General features: G+C 38.5%; 1 protein-coding gene across 2 annotated transcripts in view; it reads right to left on the bottom strand.

Annotated features, from left to right (window-relative positions):
* Dip-lambda (Dpr-interacting protein lambda) overlaps positions 1–26194 on the bottom strand; it is a 533509-nt gene that overhangs the window by 235455 nt on the left and 271860 nt on the right. For both annotated transcript variants that reach the window (XM_072020689.1, XM_072020690.1), the window contains one exon: positions 14090–14136. The gene's annotated coding sequence lies outside the window, so the exon portion shown is untranslated. The remainder of the gene's footprint in view (positions 1–14089; positions 14137–26194) is intronic.

The raw sequence follows: 26194 nt of genomic DNA, 5'->3' as shown, positions 1-26194 counted from the left end.
ACTGAAAAACGGATGAATAAGAATGCACTCGAGTCGAGTGGCCAACTGGTCGCTGAAGGGAAAAGAAATCCTGCTAACGAACATCCTGCCATGAGATGCGCGATAGTAATTCCTGACTGAGAGTTCCGTCGCTCCGGAAAACCCGTTTTCAGGATGACGGCAGAGGGAGAAAACCGCATCTCCTTCGAAACGTCTCCTCCGATTGCTACGGATTTCATTCCATTTTTAGCTTGGCTTAACGAAAACTTTACTCCTCCACTTTATTACTCGGCAGAGTTATAATAATTGGATGAAATTCCTCGCCATAGCTCGTCTTCGCTGACAGATTATAGATTCGGTGAAATGTCCCTTCAGAACATAGCTTTCATCGTACAAATAAAAACCGATCTTACACAACCGAAAAGAAACGACGTAAACGTTTCTATTCGATAACTTTAATTTCCCCATTAATGTTATATTCGATGCAAGAGTTGCGCTTTATTCGAATATTTATACAAGTTGTTTAAATAAATTTGTGTATATTTCGTTCGAATAATAGTTACGTAGCGGCACATGAGTAGAGGACAACTCAAATCATGTTGTTGTTTTGCCTCGAAGTATCAAGATCGTTAGGATACATGCAAGGTAAGAATAAATAAACTCCGGACAAAACAATGTCGCCGCTACGTGCAATCGTCGAACAAAGATGAATTTGAATTTTCCGATTCTCCCCGACCAGTATAAATAAACGGACAAAACCGAAAAGAGTTCAATATCGACGACTTATCAAGAGTTATCTACCGAGTTATCGACGACTATCTAGTGAACATCTATTAATTAGCAATCTTACTTTGCGATTTATACACTGTACGAGCGACTCAGCGAATATAGCCTGTACGCTAACTTATTATTTTTAAATATATTCGACGGTTTCAACAACAAGCAATAACATTTAATAAGTCTCCTCTATACAAACATCCTCTATACAAATCCTCTACAAAAGTGGTGACCCCGACGTGATCTAAGCGAAAGAGGTAAACGTGAGAGCGCTATCAAAATTTTAAATACCGCGAATATAAGAGAGTTCAATATGACCAGTACCGACAAAGCTGAATGTACGACGACCGAGTGTGACAACGTAGACTCGGTAAACATCCTGGTCCGCGTACCACCGTTATGGTCGGATGATGTGCTGTGCTTTGCGATGCTGGAAGCGCAGTTCGGAGCTGCCGGATTACGAGCGACGACGCAACATTTCTAACCGTTATTTCAAATATCGACCGAGCCGTACGTGCGGCTAATCCGAGACATACTGATCGCTCGTACGAGTTCCTTAAGAAGGAGTTCGTTAAGAGATTAGGAGATTTGGACGCCAAGAGAGTGCGTAAGTTGATAGAAAATGAGGAAATAGGCGATAGGACGCCATCCCAATTTTACCGGCATTTAAGAAACCCTGCCACCTCCTCGACATCGGATGACTTCATCCTCGGCGTCTGGGAGAGCCGACTACCGGTACATATGCAGCGTGTTTTGACCTCTGTGCAGGATAAGAATCTCGAAACGCGAACCCGGATTGCCAACAGTATACACGAGATCCTATCCGGACGGATAGTCGCGGTCAGCGAACATAGAAGGACAAAGGACAGCGAACGATAACACCACGGCTGGGACGCGATGGAAGAAGACCTGCCAAATCGCGTCGTGGGCGTACTGGACACACGGCTAAACCAGATCCTGACGCGAGTTAACGCGCTGAGCATCGACAACCACGATCACGCTCGCGTACGCGATACCGCCGCCGTTCGCGCTCGCAAGACTCGCCGCGGCAAGACGGACTATGTTTCTATCACGCAGCGTTTCGGAAACGCGCGAGAAATTGTCGCTCCCCATGCAACTATCGATAATCGAACAAACAAAGAAAACATCAGGAATAAGTACGTTACGCGGTCCGCTTTCCGGATTGGCTACAGGCAGGTTTCGGTTAGGCGCTGCAAATTCTGATCAAGAAAAACAGTGTAAACATTTGATAAACATAACATAATAAAAACGTTATTACTGGTAGGGGGATGATGTAGCGGCACATGAATCAGAGCGACTCGTGTTGTTATTTTGCCTCGGGACATTGACACCGCTTTGACGCACGAAACGTAACGATAAATAAACTCGGGGCAAAATAATGTTGCCGCTACGTGCAACCGTCGAACGAAGACGAATTTGAATTTTACCACTCTTCCCCGACCAGTATAAATAAACAGCCGCAACTGAGAAGAGTTACAGTCAGTTGTGGATCAGTTATCAACCAGTTATCAACGAATTATCAGCAATCTAATTAACGAGTCATTAGCGATCTTATTTTGCGAATTCGTTAGTACGAGTATCTCAACGAATATTGTCTGTATATTACTTTATTTAATCATTTTAAATATACTCGACGGTTTCAACAATGAACCATCTCGTCATTAAACCTCACCGACTAATCATCTTCTACAGATAAACCTCTACAGTTACATATATTATTTTTTTAACATATTGTTCTATTTATTCCTGAATTCTATTCCTTGTGTATCTATTTGTGTTTCTATTTAACTTTATTCAGGTAACTATTTAAAGATTATTCGAGTAGTTTTATTTACTGCCGTGCGTATATTTTGCTACTTTTACCACGCAGCGATGCTATTCACCTTTTTAGAATTTAAAAATCAATTCACTCCTGTGAGATATATTTGTCTCCTTATACTAAACTGACAAGTTCAAAATACATTTATTGCGACGAATAGATCGAATTCATGACAAGTATGTTTACTGTTTCTATTCGATTAAAATGAATTACTGGATACTTTCACGTTTGACTTGTGTACAGGGTGCATGAGCAGTAAATGTAAAAATCACTATGGTGAGCTTGTACATCTTTCGACCAGTGAACATTTGTAAGGAGAGAACCTTGATTGTGGAATTCAAGGTCAAATTTTTATTACGTCCTATTGTAGTCATCGTAAGCGCAAAAAGTCTCAGACGAGTTTCATTAATTCTTATATATATACATCGGAGAATCGCTTTGGCGGTGGATTTTGCACATGAAAGCAATAAAAAAAAAAGTCATTTAAACTAACACTCTGGTTGACCTAGTTTTCGAGATATAGTGAGTTTCTTCTTGAGCAAATTGTATTGCATTCGGACACAAGACGAGTCTGGATACTTTTTGTCACTGACTGTTTTGCTCTCTTCATTCTTCTAGGTGCTGTTTGTTGGATATCGAGTTCTGTCCGCGAACAGGTAGATAGAATTATTCCAATATAAGAATCGCAATAACTCGTATATTCATCATTCATCAGATTTTAATCTATAAATTATGAATTACCCGTTATATAAAGAATGGTTCAGACAAGAATTGAATGATTTTGAGTGGCTGATAATCCGAGGTAATTAATTTTCTCGTAAATGGAAGCAACGTACCTTTTTTCTTAAATAGAAATCATATAATTTTCAATACACTAATCGATGCATCTTGACATTCTCTACAAAAAATTATTATTCTTATTCGTGTCTAGCTAAACTGTAAGCTCAGCAGATATTTTCACTTTTATTTTGTAAAACCTGCAAAATGCAAGGAAAACAGATACAAAAGTCATACGTCTTCCCTTGCATTCCCTACGACAGTTTTCACAAAATAAAAGTTAAAGTATCTGCTGCACTAATGGTTTCTCAACCTAAATACGATACTATTTTTTTATTGAGAATATCAAGATCGATTGGTGTATTAAAAGTTATATGATTTTGATTTAAGAAAACGTATGTATGTCATCTTTTTATGAGAGTTAGGTGATGTGCAAATAATTTGTTAATAATTCGCATTTGTAGATTTGCAGATGAAACTCGAACACCCTGTATATCAGTTTCGTAATATTCAGATAATGATTTAAGGCTTTGCGCGTTGAAAGATTTAAACAAGACGTTCTCAGTAGTTCCCGATAGTATTCAAATTGGACAGGCATGTTGGTTAATTTATGTAAATGTGGAATGTGTTCAGATGAAAAGTAATCTTTCACAATTTCAGCGCTATAAATCGCAATACTGCTCTGCTGAAAAATGAGGTGAATGCCTGCAATATGTGTCGCATGCCTCCTACTTTGTTCTTGTGTTAAATCACGGTAAATGACGCCATTTATTCGACTTTGAACGAATACAATACCAGTATTTCCATTCTATCCAATATCTGTCCCAATCACAATATTCGCGCTACTCATTTCATACTGCGCTTTCGTCAATTCCTCTTTGGTGCGTGGTACAATTCCTCTGAATCATTGACAATTCTTTCTCGTTTACAAGTACTTGTAACTCTTTGCCATCTTCTCTTCGACTATACATATCGTTTTGCAAAGTTTAATTTCCTTTGTCCTATAGTTGATGAAAGTTTGCGGTATAGTCTTATCCCTTTCGAATAATATTACGCGACGAATGTTTCTGGAATTAGTTTCAACTTCGTCTTTGCGAGAATTTGATGTGATGCGAGACACAAGTTTGATGCCTGATGTTTGATGACGAAGATTTGATGTTTCGACCATTGCTCTTCTTTGTACCATGATTACTCACATCTTACTCTTTGTATACATCGTAATTTCGAAAAGTAGTAAATTTTGCTTCTTGAACTCTAAAATAGTTTGAACTTTTCCTTCTCGCGCCTCGTTTTTTGCGAATATTAGCCTTGCTTCTAATAACAAGACTATTTGCGCCTCATCTCAATTTAACCTCTCAATCCAAACAGATTGTAAAGCCACCTATCATCTGTAATCTATTATTTGTCAATCATCCTCACTAACAAAAACCTTAACGTACATGGAGTGGGTCGTGCAAAAAAGCTTTGCTTCAAAGACACTCCCTCTAGAACAGAGAGACAGGAAAGTAAACAAACTGCAAAAGATCGTCTACTAAGCATACGACTAAGCCATTTTCAAACTCAAAGTCTATTCCCATGCGGATCTTCACATCAAACGACATATTCCTAGGACTCATTAAAAACAGAATTAAACATACGAACATCCAAAATGCGAACTGTCAAGAAACACCACCATATACTCCACTTAGGACAAGCACAATGGCAGCAAAAACTTAACACTCTCAACTTTGCAGATAACTCACAAAGTGCAAAGTATACAAAGCCTTACAAAGCAAAGCCTCGACAATCCCTGCTTCGAAAACCGAAGCAGAATCTGTTTTTCCGAACGAAGAAAAGGAAGAACTCGTAACACACGCCTTATACAATATTCACAGTTCCACAAACTACATAATTTCACTTTGGGAAATTCTCTCTCCAAACTCACATCCATAACACCATGTCCGCAACAACATCAAATGTACAAAGCCAGCCACTTTACAAAAATTCTAAAACCATTAATCGACTCTGTCAACTCAACAACTCCTAACGGAACACCATGTAATACACGAGAAATTTGGATTTAAAACAAGTCAGTCGACAGTGTGACAAGAATCTACCGAACACATCACATTCGAATTTAATGAAAGCAGATCCACAGCTTATCCAAGATGTTAACTACCTCACGGGAAACAAATCATAAACATAATTAAGGATTTCCTATTTGGCAGTACGAGGGAACAGCGTCCCGTAGAAATTTCAATCGAATGGCCGTATTGAACTTTCCTGTTTGGCAGTGTGGGCATATCGTACTCATTTCGACATATGTTTCATATTGCGCTTTCATGTTTGAAAGATTTATTAAGTATATGGCGCTTATTTCAATCTACGTTTGTTTCACTTCAATAATAAATGTAATCTAAAACGACCGTCTGTTGATAACAAGGAGCATCCTTCCATTCTTAGAACGGGACAAATGCGGCCAGTAGTATTTTTCGTTACATTGTGTTACTTCTATCCTGCAAAGACTCGACTAGTGTTTATTTCGTTGAGAAATGCGGCAAAATGACGGAAACATCAGCTTCGGAAATAGGGCAGGTCCGATGAAAAAGGCACCGTACAGGAGGAAGATTCATAATGGCACCTATATATCCCATACAGCAGTAAACGTGTTACAGATACTAACTGACCAACCTGGTGACATACGCTGCACCAAGAAATAGATTGGAAAAATAGTAAAATACGCCCGAATTATAAATAGGAACGATTAGAATCTTGTGTCCATTAAGTGGAAAAGGCAGCTCATTATCGACGAGCTCTAAGATCTACCTCTATAAAACATGGTTATTGATATACAAGGTGCAGGCCTAGGTTCCAGCGGCAGAAACGGTTATTCAAATTGCACAAAAAGACACAAAGTAGATTTTTAAACCTTTGCCATACCATTGAACTCGGAAGAATCCGGGCCCAAACGTTGCGCCCGAATGAATGGTCGGGCAAGGAGCCGAAGTGGCGGAGACAAAGTGTCGAAACTTAAAACATGAGATCGTACGACTGAGTCGCAGAGAGAAAAAAGACACTATTCAATACATTCACACCAGGCCTCAGATTAAGACCACGCAGTGGGACTCGTGAGTTTGGCTCAAAATTCTCATCACGACTCAGACACGTAAAAGTATGGCAAGGGGTTAAAAATCATTACACACGCGAACGAACCTCGGCTGAAAGACTTTAAACAAACCACACTACGACCAGTAATCCCAAAAGTACTCGATTGTAATATTTACGAAGTTCTACTCAAAAAGAACAGAAACATCAGAAATTTTCCTAAAGCCCTAATCTTATGTCTGCAGGTGTTTGAAACGTCTTCTTGCATAACTCGTAGCAAATTTAAGAATTCAAGTTGTCGATGAAATTGGTCCACTCTTAGCGATATTAAGCGAGTACGGCAAAACTGCTGTTTAGAGCATCTTCGGTGACCTCAATTTTGACATATGTTGTTAAAGTTAGCCTTCTGAGTGGTTTCCAAAATATTTTAACTGTCGATCGTTTGTTAAAACGTTATTAACGCTTTATACGGGAAGGGAGATACAAATACTGGGTGCGCAATTGTTTTGTTGCACGTGGGTTAGAGTTCTGGTTAGGTCCCGTTAGCGAGGTAAAGCAATGAACAAACTAACCCAAACCGAACGCAAATCACAACAGAATGGTAAATGTGGAAATATTTGTATACAACGCGTATATACCCCGCTCAGCGTGTTGGCTCCTTAAATGTGTACCCAGTGTCGGAAAAGTACGTTTTACTTACATAAATCATTTTGTTAATATCTTTGTAACAGACAAGGAACGAGGACTAAAAGCTTCTGAAAGTCATTCGGGATGGTGAAATTCATAGCACGCGCGAAGATTAACCGCTGAACCTACAGCATGTTGGTACAGTTAGTGAGAGACGTGGTACCTCGATGTTATTGATTTATTATTTACTTCAAGATAATAAATCTTTCTTGTTCAATAACCAATTGGTTGTAGTTATTTATCAAATATCTTGCAAAATAAAATTGGTTGTACCTTGCACGTGCATTTATATATCAAAAAGCATGTGCAATTTGCACAACTTTGAGCACACAGTCAAACCGTCAAATGGCTCGACCGACCATATTTTTTGTTGTTTATTGACCATTGTTGCTTATGGCACACGCTATTGGAACTTACAACGTAAGGCAAGGGATTAAGGTCATTGGAAATCATTGGGTGACCGAAACGGCAGCTTTACGTGCGTACTATTAAGATGGTGTAACCGCCTCAGACAACTCTCTAAACTCTCTCCGGGGAAACGTCAAAGAGCAAATAATAAGTAGAAAATTCAGGAGGAACGCCGAGGCGTGTCATTTGCGAGTGTAATTCGTAATAAAGAAGCTGCTCCAGCAAAATATCCATTGTATAAACACCCGTTATATGATCATTCTGTTATTTTGACGTCTTGTTGTATGAACGGTACATTTCCTATTTTGATACTGTGTGTAAACGTACAAAGTGTTTACATACTTGCTTCTATAGAATTTCTGCTACTCACAGACATAATTACGAACGAAGACGTAATTAATATTCATGAAAAGTTAAATTTAAAGAACCGCGATAATACGGTGAGAAATGGCTGGTTGAGCGTGAAAAACAAAGCACTGAAGAGAACACGAGGTAAACTTTTGCTTCATAGGACAATAAAAGAAAAAGAAGAATTAGACTCAAGCGCAAATGACATAGACGAAGTCATTGCAATATTACATGGAATATCAGGATGCAACGTTTATGATAAGTCCAGCGTAACAGAGCGATTTGATAAAACGCACAATAATCGAGCACATTCTTCCAAACGTTACTTTGCAAAATCTGTCAAATGATGACTAAGAAATGAATAGCCAACACGCAACCAGTGATAGCAGTAGCGAAGATGTACCGCTTCATTTCGAACCATTCACAAGTGTGAAAGCAAAGCTTAGATGATTCGAAGCGTAGAGATTCGAAATGTCATTTAACTGGCAAGAAAATTTTGGATCCGTAGGTTTGATTTCTTTAATTTCGTAAATCGGTGATTTACAAATAAATTGTATTCATTTTAATTCATCTTATTTTAAACGTTAAATCAAATTGTGTGCTAATCGCTTGTTATGCGAAAATTTTTATTATGTTATTTTAGAATCACTCTAAGTTGTCTGAAAGGTTTTCAGAGTTGAACGAGCAGGTTATGAAATAGTCTGGATTAAAAAAAAATATGTCTGACAGATAGGATTTGTATCCATTATAACAGTTTGGAATATAGTACTATTGGAAATTTTAACATTATACTGAATTGCAAATTATATTACATATTCATTGTTGGCATTCAATTTTCATTATATTATTCTAAATTAAATGAAATGGACGTTTTTATACAATAATTCAGACGTCGAATGAAATATATCGTCGCCTGTAGGTACTTTATTTCAAATCCGGAATGTTTTATAATTATTAAATGCTCTTATTAAAATCTCTTTATTAAATGTCCTTATTAAAATAATTTTCAATATCAGTATATATATTAAAACTGATTAATTGAGATTTGTTATGTGCCTTGAATAAAAAGTTTGTTTTCTGAATAAGAAAATGAGAACCATAAAACAGCAAAGCTAGACCTATTAAATAAATGAAATGTCATAAAGACATACACATCGACAAAGACAAAGACATACATTTAAATCACCCTGTAACGTAAAATAAAATGATAATAACAAAATTTCCATTTAATAAATTATATTGACATTTTAAAATCTCTGTAAATATCCCATACTAAATATTGAAGTTCGTTCATGAAATTAAATAACTTTTATATAAAATATCTTTTCACGTGTACCAAAGTTAGCAAAATAATAGCGTACATGGTACATTTAAATCGAACACACTATACATCTAGATTAATAAAACATCATAAAGCCTATGTTAATGAAAAACTTCTTTTACTCTTAGTTGCTACGTGTTAATGAGGTCAAGCAGAGCAAAAATTTAATATAAGCTTGTGTCTGAAAATGATTTATTGAAGAGTTATAGCGTCCAAACATTTGTATCAATTCTTTTGATAATTATAATAAATATTCGAAATTTCTTTTTGCAGTAATAGTAGTAAACGCATTTTGAATACATTCCTAACGAGTGACAGAGATCTTAAGGCTTTAGGCTGTATCAACAATAACTGTCAATGAGAATCCTCAACTTCTTTTTACCTACTTAATTCCATTAACACGTAGTATAAATTTGGACTTTTTCGAGCACCCTGTATAGTTTTATTCCCATCTTCTCAATTTATTCTCATCTTCTCTTCAAATATTGTATCTGTCAGCGTTTCAAAGCAAATACAACGTTCATACACTGTATAACCTTTGCGCGTATATTTCAGAATGTCTCATAACCGCAACAGTTCAAACCCATTATCGTTACATATATGTACATGCATATAGGATTTTGCAGCCGTAGGCTTCCTGGTTATGTGCCTATTTACAGCTACATTCCATTATTTTTTACATGTACCAATACGCGTACGTTTGAACAAATTAAAAATACAGTAAAAGTAAGCGAGGAAAGAAGTATACATATGTCTAAGAAATGTGTAAGAGATACACACACACACACACACAAATACGATGTATCCAAGTTGCATTTATTTAGAATGTTCTGAATATCTTCGTTATTGTGGATGAAAGAAGTTGCATTTTCAACTCTTAATGAAATTTGTTGTATGTGTAGAATTTCCATTTTATCGATACAGAAGATTTTTTTTTTTTTATTAGGTGAACTTTTTACAATCAATTCTCATTGAGAATTACAAGTAAATTATTTTGGCGTGGTACTGTAACTTGGATTATAAGAGTTTATAGTATGTTTGATTCTAGTTGAATCTAATGCTTAAATCTAAAGGTTATTGTCTTTTTAGTTTGCAGATCTGATCCGTCGTGTCAAGTAATTGGGTAACTAATGGGTTTTGGTGGTTGTTATCTCTTGCATTATATTTGTTTCTGAATTTGGATATTTCTTCTTTAATTGTGGGTATCTTAAGGTCGCGGTGTATTGTTTCGTTGGTAACATATCAAGGTTTATCTATAAGAATCGTAGAGTTTTTGATTGGAATCGTTGGAGAATTTCTATGTTGGAATTACTCGCTGTTCCCCATAGTTGGATCCCATAGGTCCAAACAGATTTTAATAGATACAGAAGATGTATTACAAATTTATTCAATTCGTTAATTTGTAAATACTTGATAATAAACATTATCAAATTGCTTTGATGTTGTAACGTTTATCACGATATAAATGGAGGATCTTATTTACCTTTAGAAATGAGAAACAATAAGAATACATTGTCTAATTCTTTATGATGTGGTATGCATTGGATCATAAGAAAATAGACACTAATACAATTAACGTTGATAAACGTCATACATTTTTGATAATATTTCATTATTAATTTTACTTGTACATATGGCTTATTTGCTGCGACAACGATGTAACTCAAAAACCACAATCTTAGGGAAAACGAGTTTGAATGTTCTAAGCTGTTACAGTTTCGTTGTAATGCAACATGCTGCTCTTGCGTGATGAAATTTTGAACCACGCCTATAGAACTCTACCAGTAAAAAGTACAGAGAACAACTGTCTTCTCGGTACCAATAACCAAATAACTGTAAATTTTAGCTCTGTTATTATTGCAGCGAATGTGCGACTCGTACCAATGAAAATATAACGAGTTGTAAATGTAATATATAGAAAATAGATAAATAAAGAGAAGTGAGAAGGAGAGAACAAGGAAAGCAAACGTATACGGGAAAAGAAAGGAAAGCTCAGATCTTATCAGCATGGGATAAACAGAGTCCTAGCTCTAATTTTAGATTCCTACGTAAAGGTAAGTAGAACTGAACGTCCCAATGGTTTTGATGGCATTGTTAAGCGGTGGATTGACTTTCTCCAACTAGTTGTCCAACTCTCAATGAGATACAGTCTTTTGAACTAATTCCGTGGCGGTATGGCAGTTCTCGAGAATACGATATAAGTGAAAACAATTAACGTTAAAAGCAGGATTTTTCTACCTTTAGACAGTCGAAGACGATGGAAAACTTTATAAATTAAATGACTCGTGTAAAGAATTTCTAATAAGTCTTTAAACTAAAATTCAGAGGAATTCCTTATATGGAGTTTCTGTTTTAAAAGAAGTTGTATTCACAAGTCTGTTTCTTTGATATCAGCAATAATAATTACATATAATAATTATTCATTGTAAGACAAAGATATTTCGAAATTCGCATATTCTGATGTTAGGTTTTCTGTAAAGCTCATGCGATGGTCGGCTTTCTTTCTTTCAATGGAATTAAATATCTTTTAATACACTGGTCGACGCAGATCGAGATTCTGTATAAAAAATGATTAACCTACTTGTGTAACTTAACTAACTTTTATATTGTAAAACGCATCGTATGAAAGAGAAAGGAAATAAACACGAAAAAGGTGCCAGACGCCCTTTGTATTTCATACGATAGGTTTTACAAAATAAAAGTTAAAATATCTACGAAACTAATGGTTTTCCAATATGAGTAGGTTAATAATCCCATTTAATACAACATCGATGACTTTGAGATCTCGAAAGATACCACCTGGTGAACATTTTTTGTTCACCATAATATTTTCTCTCTTCAAAGCGAAAAATTTGTTCTTTTAGCATTTTTATTATTAAAGTCATTGAGGATATCGCCCTGTAACAGTGTTAGTGGGACACCCCGTCTACTTATTTTCATATTAAGGTAGCTTAACTCGAACGTGACAAGAATTATTTACAAAGTTACGAGAAATTTGAAGAAAAAGCCGCTTCTTAATTAGTTTGCAAAGAATTACTTTCCTCATAGTTTAACACACGATGGTACCTATATTTAAATAAAGTGTTAAGAAGAGGTTAGTTAAAATACGGGACATAATAAAAAGTCAGCAGAAAGGTAACAATAACGATTTCATAAACTATTGTGATTTCATAACAATAAACATGTTTGATTCGGAGTAATCGAGAAATTGGGAAACATAACTGTACATGTACTTATGTTTCATTCTCCAGTACAGCCGTGTTGGTTGTGTTACAAAATGGTGTATCATGCTATTATGTCTTGGTTTTCCGTATTAGTCAATTCAATTACGGAATATCACGTAAATAGCCTGTTCGTTGAGTGGGTTTGCCATATTCCACGATTAATCAACTCGTTCAGTCGATGCGGTTACATGTCGGATAACATTCAATCGATTCAAATAATTCTCTTTGATGTTGCTGACATACGAGGTGATATTCGCCGAGTGAATTATACCACAGTCGAGTGAATTAAATTGTAAGTGTTATGTCCGCTTATATCGATGCATTGATTGTCGATAAGCGATACATATCGAAGCTGGAACAACTGATTTCACCAGTCTATCGATCTTCACTTGTGATCCTACAGATACTATATTTTAATAACACGGTTCTCTATTTGTGACACATTTTTCATTCCCCTTTTGAAGCAATCGTAGTTCCTAATGCTGCTGTCACATGTTTACCTTTTTCCACATTGCATAGTCATTTATTTCTATAAATGCAATGCTGAATCTGTTTAATTAGAAACTTCATTCACCGCAATTATTAGTATATAGTAATATACTTAGTTATTTAAATTAAAATAGGTTATCTAACAGAGATTGCGATATTAGTGTAGTATCGTGAACAAAACGCCTGAGATATCGGATAAACCATAAACATTGTCGCGAGAGAGCCGAGGTGCCGGCAGGCCCATCATTGTGTCGTCGGTCCTTCAATTGAATAGCTTCGTAGAAAAAGTCTACGTGACCCTGGGCACGAGTGGTTGCGGAACACGTGCGTGGTGGGGCTAAGACAAAGGGACAAAAGGGATGCAAAGTCAGAAAGACGAATTCACAGTCAGTGTCAGTGGAGAAGTCAGAGAGTGCGAGTTGCGTTGTCGAAAGAGTATGGTCCGCGTAAGAGAGTGAGCGTTGGATCCGTTGCGACGAGAGTTGCAAATTAACTATCGAGTTGTCTAAATTATAGTACGTTGTCGTGATTAGTTCATGTTAAACAACCATCGTTTTTCTGTTTAATCAACATCTGTACAATCCATTCATTGTAAATAAATCACAATAATTTACGATACTATATTAGGGTACATACTACTTAAAAATATTAGGTTGTCCGAAAAGTTTCTTTCGTTTTATGAGGAAATAATAGACGCACAACGTTTCTTGTTTTATATTATTTTATCGAATTACGTACGATCCATTTCGTTCTGTTGAGATAAACACCGCGACATTTCACAGACTTGGTTTCACGTTCGTATGAAGGTGCACTGTTGTAAAACACACGTTTACGAAAGAAAGACACTTTTCGGACAACCTAATATTTATAATGAATTTTAATCAGTGCGTTATGTGGCTACTTTACAAACCACAACATGTGTATGGTATTTTACGTAAAGTCTTACGACCGTGTCATTGAAAATATAGAAATCAATTTCTTTAAATAATACTTAATAAATTATATATAAGCATTTGAGCTGATTGCATTTCATAAAGTATTGAAATTCAAGTAGAGATTTTTAAGCGACTAATACATGTACCTACTACAATAAAAACTACAACTAAAGTAGGAAATGTTTCATTGCTTCGTTTGATATTCGATTTATTTACTAACCTGTACACTTTCATTAAAAGGGGATGAGTAGACCGCCGACAGCTTTCCTGTAAGTAAATTAAACGTATGTAAATAATAATATATTCAATATTAGATATAACATAAGAAAACTTGAAAATATTTATGTTTTACCAGCACAAGTATTCAGCATGTAAACCTGCATAAGAACTAAATGTACGTATTTGTACAAGACCTAAAGTAACAGTTATATGTACTCAACATTTTCATCGATTTACAGCTTCGCGGTCAACTCAAGTTCACCTTTTTTATAGAGCGTTGAATTCGTCTTTTCATTGGCTACAACGTAACAGAAAAAAGGTACATTATTTTTGAAAAAACTCTAGGTGTTGGACCTTTCGCGGAGAGACGCGATCGCGACGTAGCGCGTCAACGGGAGTCGTAGATTCCCGTTACGATTATACAATCGACGCCACGAAATGATCGATCCCCTATTTCGTTTAGGATAATAGAGGTGGTTGAATTGATTATAACTCTGAGTTAACAGGTTACAATCTACACTTTATTCCAACAACTTTAGACATAGAGAGTTACGCTCGGTGCGTATTGATATAAGTGGAACAGATGACTGATCTAAGGATGAAAACTAATGAAGAGATGTTGACTGGTCTGAGGACGATGAACTCGTCTAGAAATGTTGACTGATCTGTAGATGTTAAACCAGTGAAGTTTGGTGACGATGCTATAGCAGAGGAAAACTCTTGCTGGGTGCTGGTCGCCCCACCACTGGTGGCTTACGGGTGGAAATTTCGGGAAAATTGGGAAAACCCACGTTTCCCCATTTTTTATCTGATGTAGCAATAAACATAAGGAACGTCTCGACTTGAATACATTTTATAACGATACAGTTTCTTAGGATTATTGCGATCCGACTAATTATATTTGCACAGCTAGTGTCGCTTCGACCCAGGGATGGATTCCGGGTTACGCACAGAGACACCGGTCGTAACATCTTCCCCCGTTGAGAGTGTGTCTCTTATCCAACTCTTTCGCGCTTGGCGGTTATCCGGACTCGTCTGGATCGGCTTGACAAAGTAGAGGGACTAGCCGTTTGACGCCACGATCCAAGATACTCGTTTCCGTCTGCACATTAGCTGCTCTGCAGGGAGGGCTCACTTATGTGAGTCTATGGGAACTGGTAAACCCACGTTCTCGCAGCAGGAGGACCGTCGGGACGAGCGTCCCGCTTACGTGAGTTCTTTATGTACACCGCAGGGAAGGTCGCCGGGAGTGTAATGCGCTTGATCGCGATTATACTCTCTCTACGTGGCTTTGGGTAGTAGCGCACCCACGATCCTGATGCCAAGGGTAGGACCGTTGGGATAAGTCCCGGGTACAAAAGTTCTTTCAGGCCCCCGCTTACGTAAGTCCCATCCCAGTCTCCCGAGCAAGGTTAGCAGGTCGCCGAGCCGGCAGTGACGTGGCCGTACATACACACGATAATCCGACCAATGACTTAGGATGGTACCACGGGGGTCGAGTGTGAGCCCGAAGGGAGTAGCGACCCCTCTGCTCGACCAATTCGGGTTTAGACTCGTGGTGGCAGTGGTTGATGCCAAGATGTTGGCAAGATGGCCGTTTTAGGGGTGCAGATGCCCCCCTCCCACCATCACTCCTGAATGGTCCGTCGGCAGGTGAACAGTGTACCAACTGCTCCGGAACCGTCCTGGAGAGACGGTAGGGCTTAGAAAACGTCCCGTTCGACCTGCAATGAGTGACAGCCCTGCAGGCCTAACTAATACAGGTAGCAAGGTACTGGGTACCTTGCGCGCTGGTTGGACGTAACCCCAACCCCTATGGTTCTAGGGGACTCGGGTTCAGTATGGTGAAAAATTAGCGCCGCGGAATGAGCCCGTAAAACATAAGACACACTAGTTGCACATTAGCTGCCCGGATGATTCCATCGGCTCCTGGATGGACCTTAACGACGCGGCCCAAGGGCCACTATATTGATGGAATGTTATCTTCCCTGAGGATTACGATAGCGCCTTCTCGAATGCCATGACTGCCTTTGCTCCACTCGTTACGGCTGGTCACCTCAGTTGGGTATTTCCGGTACCAACGGCTCCAGAAATGCTGTTCAAGTCGATTGATGAGCTGCCAGCATGATAACCGGTTTGGTGGAGTTGCCTTGAAATCTCGCTCCTGCAAACTCGTTAGTGTATCACCAATTAGTAAGTGGCGGGGAGTGAGGACACGGAGATCATTGGGATCTGAAAATATTGGAGACAGTGGACGGGAGTTTAGAATAGCTTCGATCTCAACGACGAGGGCAATAAGATGTTCGAAGGTTAGTAGCTCCTTGCCGACGACGCGTGTGAGATGGAGTTTCGCATAAGGGAGGCTTTCCATAAGCCGCCAAAGTATGATGAATGAGGGGAAATAAAGCGCCATTCTATCTGCCGGTCGGCTAGAAAAATCTGCACCCGTTCTTTGTGGTCATCGGATTGCAAGAGAATCCGAAGTTCCTTGAGTTCACTGTTGGCCCCGACGAAGTTAGTGCCATTATCCGAGTGAATTGTCGCGCAATATCCTCACCGAGAGATGAATCGGCGTAGAGCAGTAACGACGACGTCGGTTATGAGATCGCTGACTAGCTCGATATGCGCCGCTTTGGTTGTCAAACGTACGAATATGACTACGTAGACCTTGACCTTTCGACGATTGCGATCCCTTCTCTCCTTGATGTAGAACCGAACAGCCGAACGACGTAACTGGGAACCTCGAAGTGTTCCAGTGCTGGCACTATTCTGTCCCACGGCATAGTATTGAAGGCGTTGACAATGTCTAGAGCTACGCCAACGCCACGCCTTTCCGGGAAACCATGTCCTCCATGAGTGTCCGTACGCGCCTGATCACGTCCATCGTCGAGCATCCCTTCCGGAAGCCGTACTGGCTTTCGTGCCAACCCGGCACCCGTCCCGACATGTGTCGCTCCAGACGGGCGGTGACGACTCTCTCGAAGAGCTTGCCGACCTCGTCCAGCAAGCATATCGGCGAGGTCGCCGGTCGGCCTTCCTTACGGAGCAGGACCAGCTTCGCCGTTGTTCACCAGCCACGCCCGTGGATACACTCCCTCCCTCAGGCATCTGGTGTAGAGGCGCCAAAGTTTGGGAGCCATGACCCCCATTACTTCCCCCCTGATCCGGCTTGGGACCCCGTCCGGGCACGGCGTCAAGTCCCGGGAGGCCATTCGTCTGGTCGCCTCCCACAGCTCTTCCTCCGTGACTTCCAATTCTGTGTTCCACTAAGCGGTTCGGGCTGTTTCATGTGGCTGTTTCACCGCGGTATCCTCTTGCGGGGGAAAGAGCGTCCCGATGACCTTGACCAGCAGCGCCGGTTCCATCTCCGTCGTTGCCAGGGGGCCCTTCGCGCGAAGTTTTCGTGTCACCGTCCTGTATGGCCTTCCCCATAGGTCGGACTCGACTGTTTCGACCAGGTCAGACCAGGCACGATCCTTCGCGATCTTAATCGCCTCTTGTAGCGTGCGCTGTAGTACGCAGTACGCTCGGTAGCGCAGGGAGATCTCTTCCTCGTCGCGTCGTCGCCTGTGTCACGGATCAAATTTCTGTTTAGCACGTGTTACGGCAGATGCGATGGTCCTTGCGAGATTCCTCATAGTCTGGGCGCCAAGACCTACCCATTGTTACACTGACCCGCAACAGACCTAAGGAGATACCATAAACCGAATCTGTTCAGTTTCATTTCTCTTCACATAAACATTTTCGATTTACAGGTGGTCCTTATGTTTGTTGCACGCTCTTACCTATTACGGAGAAAGCGGGTGTCTGGCGAGATAACAGACTTTTCCCACGAACAAGGATGCCCATATCTGGTTTTCTTTGTCTTTACAACTTCATTTATTAACTAATGGGCATCGCGGATCATTACCCTCACTTTTCTACCGAAAAGTATGGACGACGAATCCGCGTTCTGAGTTCAAAAGGGCACACCCACACCGAGCTTTCTTCCTTGATGGTACGAGACAGGTCCGAACAGTTCTTCTTGTGATCTTTTGTAATAAAAAACCTAACTGTGACAAATAAATTCCATTTTCTACAAATCTTTTGTAATCACTTAAAAATTACGCGACACCTGCGTCGGGCTCTCGGGTACTGTCTTTGGCCCTGGACACATCTCGTCCTCAGCTCCGAACGATACAAATACCTAGAAATCTCCAACTAGCCGATCCAAGATTCCATAGGTCTGTAGCGGCACTCGACAACAAATACCGCCACTAGACATTACCTAGCACCGGACGACGATAGCGCAGTGATTAGCGCCTTTGGTTACGAACGTTCAGGACACAGGTTCGAATCCCGGTGCCCGTAGTCCGATATTTTTCTTCCACAACACAATTAGGAAGTAAATACAATAAACCCCCAGTAGCGACATCTACAGCCAACTACAACAATTATCACGGGCCTAGTCCGCCACAGGTCTGCCCCAATGGAAATATTATTGAGCACAGCACCCCAACACTAAGCATCACTATGCGTCGGATAAATCAATATCAATCAATCGAACGAGTCCGACTGGCATCTGCAAAAGACACGTGATTCGGCTGGGTCATCGGGGGAAGGCCAGCCTCTCAATCAACACCTCGCACGTTTCACGCCGCCACAATGATCCTACAAGCAGATCTCAACTGTTCTTGGGAAATCGACGAGGGACCGCCCACCACTCACCTTTCGGAAGCGGAACGACAATGTAAGGAGCACTTCCGAAATCCCGCCCGACGCACCAGAGAAGGGCGGATACATCGTCGCTCTGCTATTCGACGAGAAGCTTCCTTCACTTGGGTCGTCGAAGTCCATCGCGATAAACAGACTCGCCTCTCTTCACCAGCGATTTTAACGCGACAAACAACATATCACCACGTATCGTGCGGTTATTCAAGAATATTTAGATATGGGCACATGACTAAGATCACCACAAGCAACGGGTATTATCTACCACGTCACGGCGTGATCAAGGAATCGAGCGAAACCACACTAGGTTATCTTGATATTTCAGAAAATGTAAGATATAAAAAAGTCGGTTGTATCAAATAAATGTTGGCCATTATTGTGAATGTGGAACTGGCGTATACGAAAAACTTAATTTATATTTATTAAACTTTTTTTTCACAGTTGCGCGCAAGTAAACATCTATTGGCGTGATATCTGGTGATCTCTTCTTTAACCAACCACACATTGGTTGACCAAATCAACGATCTTGGTAAATAAATATCAAAGTTTGTGTAAACATATGAAATAGATATTTGCAATGTCTTCTTATATTGTGTCGACGGAACACCAGCCCATTATCAGATCCTATATTTGTTATAGGTTTTTAATAAAGCATTTAAGCGCTTACATTTATACGACATTCTTTTCTTAATTTTGCCTAGAGAATACGAAATAAAGTATAGCGGAAAAAATTGGAGAACTCTGTATATCTCCAATTTTTTAATTTATTCAAGTATTCTTTGGTACTTTAAATATCGTTTTAGTACTGACCATAAGTTAATTGCATATAGAATTATGTTTATAATTATATCGAATACAAAATTTGCTAAAATTACGGAGATAAATAAATTATGGTAATAGGTATAATATATATTTAAGGGGAAGTATTTGTATACATTATTTTTGTTTCACTCTTTCTCTCTTAACATTCATTATAGAATTTGAAATGAAATTAATAACAAAATTTTTGTTGATTGCTGAATATTTCTGTTAGATCTGTTGCTATATGAAAACGTTAGGAAGTTTGTTGGTCAAATAGTACAATCTATCACCTTCGTTTTAGAGAACGTAGTTTCTTCTTTTCTTCTTTTCGAAATATTTTTATAATTCATTTCTTTCTTAAACATTCGATTAATTGATTTATAAGTAATTTAAAAATTGCATTTATGACAGTTGATGCATATGTATTGGTACCATAGACGGCATAGAATGCAAGGAATAAAAAGATAATTAGGCAGAAAAAGGGGCCTCAATTCTAATATACCCTCTCCCTTGCTTTTTGATCGGGAGTCCCTACATTCGTCATAACTTTGCCAGTCGATTTTACGAGTGAAAGCAAGAAAAAATGTCCATTCAAAAGTATCGTCTGTTCTTAGAAACACGAACTTTACATCTATCAAAAATTGATTTCTTTTCATTTCACTGAACGCGTCACAAATTCTTTGCGTTCGAACAAAAACCAATACGTTGTCATTTCGATTTATTGTTATCATTTCTTAACAAAGCATTTTATGTTTATACGACATTTTTTCTTATTTTCACTCATAGAATCTGCTGGAAAAGTGGCACGGACGAAAATATGGACATCGTGCATAGTATTTAAAACGTAATTGTTTCAGCTATTTGAAGGTCCGTGGAGGGATATGTAATATTAACAATATTTTGATCTGAAACGAAAACGAAATAAAAGTGTGTTTGAACTTGTCATGTACCACATGACTCACGCACTCTCGCACAGGTGCCTACGCTCTCGTACACGCACCGAAGCTGGCCACATTGCCTACTCGCTCTTCTGCATACGCACTTTAATTCTCATTTTCATCGGTGTGAACAGATATTTATATGTCGGAGATGAAAGGACACCGGGCCTCTCCGTTGGAATTACTTGGAAAACCCCCAATACTGTAGCCTTTACAAAATAATCCAAACACAATTGTTCGAGACTTGAGATAACGAGCTTGGGCTCGAGGCAACTAGTCGCCGAACGTAGCCGCGGTCACGGGATGAACGTTTCACCTAACAGAGGTATAGAATTGCATAGCTCTCCTTTAAAGAAATAGCCGTACCGACAATTAACAGTAAACATTCCAACGGCCCCGTGGCTCGCCACACACAGACCCTATTCTTCGGGCAAGATGATCCCCAGATGTCGATGCATCATTCACAGTATATGTTCAGCTAGCCCGAGGACCTGCTACAAATCTTAGGATTTAGTTAACTAATGTCCTTCAAATTGACAAACAATCTTTATTCTATCAGCCCGTAAATCTGTCACCTATTACGGGAAGATACGGGAGATCTGCTATCCTCACGTACGATGCTTCCCGCTAGGAACTTTCTCTCAAGGGCAGCTAGCATCCTTTTCTAACCGCCAACATGGAGATTAACCAATTAACAGCAACGTCTATTTCCCTCACCCTCCGAGCAGAGGCTTTCTTCGACGAATCCGATGACCTCGTGCCCTTAGGCACATCCCACCATAGTTTTCCTCTGCAGCGTCGTTGCAATGGAAAGTCATTCCTTTTCTTACAGTCTCATTAGGTAGATACCTAGTGTGTTTGTACGATCAGTGAATAATCTACGTCTTAGCAAAGAGTTAATCAAGCGATCCTCGTATCACGAGGAGTAAGTCGAGTTCGACTTAGACTTTGAAGTAAAGTAGATCAGTTATCCCGTGGGCCGTGGATTCGCTATACCGACTCCACGATCGTTGTCATTATCGTTCGAGTATTGAGACCGGTAGTTTATCTTGTATTTGTGACAATAAAAGATATCATCGATTGTACACCGACGATGAGCGACCCTGGCGCAGATTCTTTACACGCCCCAAACCCAAGTGTTAACTCCAACCCGACAAATATTACAAATATCTCATTGTTTGGCATAAAATATCTCACGAATTGTTGATTTTGTAAATATTGCACCTATTATGCGCGTGGAATGTTTCAAGAAATCCATATGCAGGATGTAACAGGACATGTGAAATTCATTTGGGGGACTGATTGTATGTCTAACAACAATGAAAAACGTTCATATAAACACACGTTGCATCTGTCTTCGTTTATGAGATACGACGAGTTTTGTAATCGCAATGTTTCGTCCAAAGGAACAAAAACGTGAGAATTTCCGTGGGCAATTTATAACATAATTATGGGTAATTCAGAAACGAATAGCGTGGTCTAGTCCGTGTTTACGATTCGTTAACACCTTCTCCGTCAGACCTGGAGCAAAGAACCGTTTCTGTCTCTCGGCACTCGAAGAGAGCAGTCCCATCTGCATTCCTCGACTCATCAACATCTCTAAGTGTTCGTAGACACGGCTCCAAGCGCTCGTGCAGACAGAGTCGTTACATCAGTCGTAAAAATCAGTTGACAGTCTTCCCAGCTGCCTTTTCCGACTCGTCAACGATCGCAAGCGTTCGCGGAGATAGAATCGTCTTATCAGTCAACAGTTTTGCGCGGATCTTTCAATTACAAGCTGCATCGACACGCATTCATAACGTTTAGTACATCGCATCGCAGCAGTCGTTTCAGAGCAGGTAAAATCAAAATAGAAAATTCTCATTAACATTAAGGAACAGAACAATCTGTGAGATATTTTATTGATATTGTACTGTGATATTTTGTTATTATGTACAATGTTCCAAAGAATCGATTCATAATAATACGTATACAGATCGCTTAGCGAATATAAACTTTCCTTTATGCAAAACTGAACGAATGCACTTTTCTTATACGAAAAGTCTGCTGCATTCTTTAGTAAGTCGATAAATAGCATAAAGGTAAAATAATAAAATTAATAAAATTATTAATTCGTGAGATATTTCGGATCTTTATGCAAAGTGCCTCACGCTTTAATTTAAAATATCTCACAAATTGTTGATTTTTTCAATATCATGCCTTGATACTTTCTGACGCGGAGTGCTTCAAAGGATTTATTTACGATAGATGTTTTAAACAAAAAACGATATTTAAATCAAATTGAAAGAAAGAAACCTGGCTTTCCTATGTCCTTTGCGCATCTTCTTACAGAAAAACTGATCACATCAGTCAAATTATATTCCTCTGGAAAGCATCTTTTATTTGACTCTTTATTTCCCTCTTGAAACCAAATTTTGATCGAAAAAATGTACACATTAAAATAAGTACTTGCTTAGTAATCATATTTTCAGTCTGTGTACATGTACAGGGTGTCCCAGCTAGATCGAATTACATAAGTATCTGCTATATCTACGATAGCGTGAAAACTTTTCCAGGCAAATTTATATTACGTCAAGGAACACATGGATCAGTGGAAAGAACAAGGATCATCGGTATACTTTTAAACCAAGATATCAGTGCCTAAAAATAGTTTAAAAGATATTGTGACGTTAATTTCATAAAATGTATTCTTGTATTTATGTTTTCATTGTCTTTTACATACCACGTTTATTGAGATTTCCATCTTCCAACACAGGTGCTTTAATACTATTGCAGAGAGAACAAAAAGTACAGAATACAAAAAAAGAAAAAGATACAAAAGTCTATGTATAGGGTTCTCTTTAAAAGATACCGATGTGCTTGAAATCTCCCAAAAAGAATGAAATTGAGAAAAAATGTGTTCCACCGTTACGTGTGTACCTCAAAATAGTCTTGCTTCGCCTTGAAAAGTTTCTTCGAACAAAGATGCATAAGGCAAATATTTAGGTGATCCCGTTCAGTTAAAATACCCTATATATTCCTGTGACAAGGTGGACGATGCGAAATAAATTTTGCAATCGATTGATTTTACGCTATGCCGAATCCGTAAATTTATGGGTTCAGTATGGCAGACACGCATTTCACAGAACGTGTTATTACGACTTGAGCAGTGAAAGGGTTAATTTCCTTGGTGAAACAAATGTGACGTTATAGTGGCGTTTACCCTTTATAACCTCCGAGACGATGCTTTTATGCGAGCGACACACTTGTAAAGGCAATAATTAAGGAAACAAAGCGGGTGGTTGAATCGTTAACTTATAAGCATCAATTTTTATCGCACTTTTAGCGTGGTGAAGGTTCTCATCAGAGGCAAGAGAATATTGTAAGCGACACATAAAGAGTTCACCCACCCTAATAGTTTGAGCTTAATTTGATTAGTACTTGATGAGTCTATTTTTGATTAGTTCATTATAATTGTAGATCTTGTCTGTACTTTTTGTCGTAGATCTTATTTATTTGGTATATTTATTTAATAATAATAAGTTACTGTCTAACAATTATAACAGTCTATTTCGGTCACTTCCTATCTTTCTCTATCTTTTAACCTGACTCTTTTTTTACTTATCACTTTTCTTCTTCTGTCCTAAATTATTTTCAAACTTTTATTCTACATCCCAGTATCAATAGACTGGGGATTTTTATGCAAATTCATATTCTTGAAAATATATTTAAGAAAGCACAGACTCTATAGAAAATTGTTTCACGCAACAAGCATTATGAAAAGCATTAGATTTTAAATATTTTATATGCTTTTTCATATTATATTTCCATTCTGTGCACTTTTGCACTTTTAAATTTTCTATAAATACATAAAAATCCACAGTATAATTATCGCACGTTCTTATCACTTTTGTGCTCTTTTTACCTTTCTCCTTTCTATTCTTCAGTTATTTGATATTTCTGCCTTTCCAGTCTGTTCTTCTCTCTTCCCACTCCATATAATTTCATTTAGTCTTGTCGGCTTTACTTCTCCACTTCTGTTTATAATTTCTATCCAATTTGTATCTTTACTCCGAAAGTTGCTTCTTCTCCGCTGCATAATATACATTTTCTTTCTGTGTATTATGTCTTAATATCCGTATTCCCTAGATTCATCACCTAGTCTAAGTTCCTAATTAATTCATTTCTATACTTTCATACATTCCTCCATAAATACATTTATTCGTATATATATTATTCGCTTGTAGTATTATGAGGATAAGTGTAACGAATATGTTAATGAAAACACTTTACATAGATTATCCTACGCTCCTTGCCTTCTTACTAATTGCACTTTACAATCTTCGCGAAAGTCCAAACTATTTACGTATATCACGTGAATGCTGTTTACAATGAAAGTTAGCGATGCAGAGCTGTTTTCTCTGCAGGTGCGTCTTTGTCGCCATAAAAGTTGTTTCTGTCATATTAGGAACAGAGATAGCAGCGAATTGGATATTTTCTACTTAGAATCACACGCAAATTACACTAAACTTAAATAACAAAATTCGTTGATTTATTATTAAGTAAAATGGAGTTTATACAAAATTTAAATTTTCGTGAAAATGGATAAATATTTACAAGAAAAGTGAACAAAGTAATAACCTCAATATACGGTAGAACCTCTCTTGCCCGATATAACAAGGAGACACAAGCGGTCGCATAATGGAATTTTCGAATAATGGAACAATTATTTTTCTGATTTCAAATTTTTCACATTTTATTTATTCCAATACAGATTAAGATTAATTGTCATAATAATTCTTTCGACATAAGTTGCACTATACAAATACACTCTTTTTGTACTTCGAGCCATCGATGCCCGTTTTCGAATCCTACGAAGGATTCAATGTGAGAAGGTAGCTCTTCATCAACACTTTCGCATGGACAATAACAGCAGAAACCGGAATAAGGCGCAAGATGGAAGAAAACCTGTCATGTAGCATACGCAATATAGGAAAACTGAAAAATAGAAACGATATATTGAGAAAATGCCCTGTATACGAGAAAATCAGACCAAACATGCTAGAACACAAAGAGTGGGTAGAGACGGTAAGAACAAACACAAGGCACAAGTATGAGAACTAACAAATTTTATAAAGGGCAGCATGAAAATAAGGACACTGTGCCTGGCAGAGTAGGCACGCGAGTCTGAAGGAAACCCAGCACCAAAGTAACCGCAAATGGGTAGAATTACGTCAGAATAAACTGATACGGTATACAGCGTGATAAGAAAATATGTTACAAGGTATATAATAAGATGGATAACAAGTCATGACAAAAACAGAGCTCAAATATGTTATAATATGACATAATGAAGTAAGACTTAGTTAATAAGCTACATAGAATATTACATGAAATCGCTGTAATATGACACAAGGGACAGACAAAAGAAAAAAAAAAAAAGAAAGGAATCGATCAATCGCGAACCTATGTGTCCAAAGATTTTACTGGTACATTTACTGATACACGATACAATACAACAATACATTACCACTTTCGTTTGCTGTTCCTATTTCTATAAAATCATCGTCTTTATAGCGATGGAATCATTTCATGACATCAATATACAGGGTGAGATGTGGATTAAGAAAAGAAAAATCACTCTTCCGATTTTGTTTTTCAGTTATTGACAATTAAAA

This window comes from Bombus fervidus, chromosome 18 (assembly GCF_041682495.2).
Source record: "Bombus fervidus isolate BK054 chromosome 18, iyBomFerv1, whole genome shotgun sequence".
Classification (NCBI taxonomy): domain Eukaryota; kingdom Metazoa; phylum Arthropoda; class Insecta; order Hymenoptera; family Apidae; genus Bombus; species Bombus fervidus.
The sequence above is the reverse complement of the archived record's forward strand: the minus strand, read 5'-3'. Positions and strand labels throughout refer to the sequence as shown.